The sequence below is a fragment of the Engystomops pustulosus genome, chromosome 1 (genome assembly GCF_040894005.1).
Source record: "Engystomops pustulosus chromosome 1, aEngPut4.maternal, whole genome shotgun sequence".
Lineage (NCBI taxonomy): Eukaryota > Metazoa > Chordata > Amphibia > Anura > Leptodactylidae > Engystomops > Engystomops pustulosus.
In genome coordinates this window covers 154,610,080-154,610,557 of record NC_092411.1, presented here as the reverse complement: position 1 = coordinate 154,610,557, position 478 = coordinate 154,610,080, and positions in this window count along the sequence as shown.

The following is a 478-nucleotide window of genomic DNA, read 5'->3' as shown; positions in this document are numbered from 1 at the left end:
GAGGACAGCAGGCCACTATATGAGAGGAGATGAGGACAGGTGAACACATAAGTAAAGGGAGAATATATGGGTCTTTGGGAGTGGGGGAGGAGTTTGACCACATGAAGGGGGTTATTATACTATATTTGGAGATTGGACAAGTGGCGGGACAATGGTGGTGGTTTTCTAAAAAGGGAAGGCTTTTTGTCCCTTTTTCTCTAACCCAAAAGTTGGGTGATATTAATATGTCCAGGTGGTGACCCCCATCCTTCTTCAGGTGGAATCAGCCATGCTGTGAGTTAGGTGCTGATGTGAATATCTTTAGTATATCTTCTTTTGTGCTCACTACGAGAGCGGAGAACTAGAGGAGTAGCTGCGGGCCTGCGGTTCTGTTTGCGTTATCCAGGTGCCTTCCAGTGCCATTGTGCCCGCTGCTTGGCAATGATATTTGCAGGTCCGGTGGGGTAATATGAGCGAACCTCTACTCCGCCCCTGATAC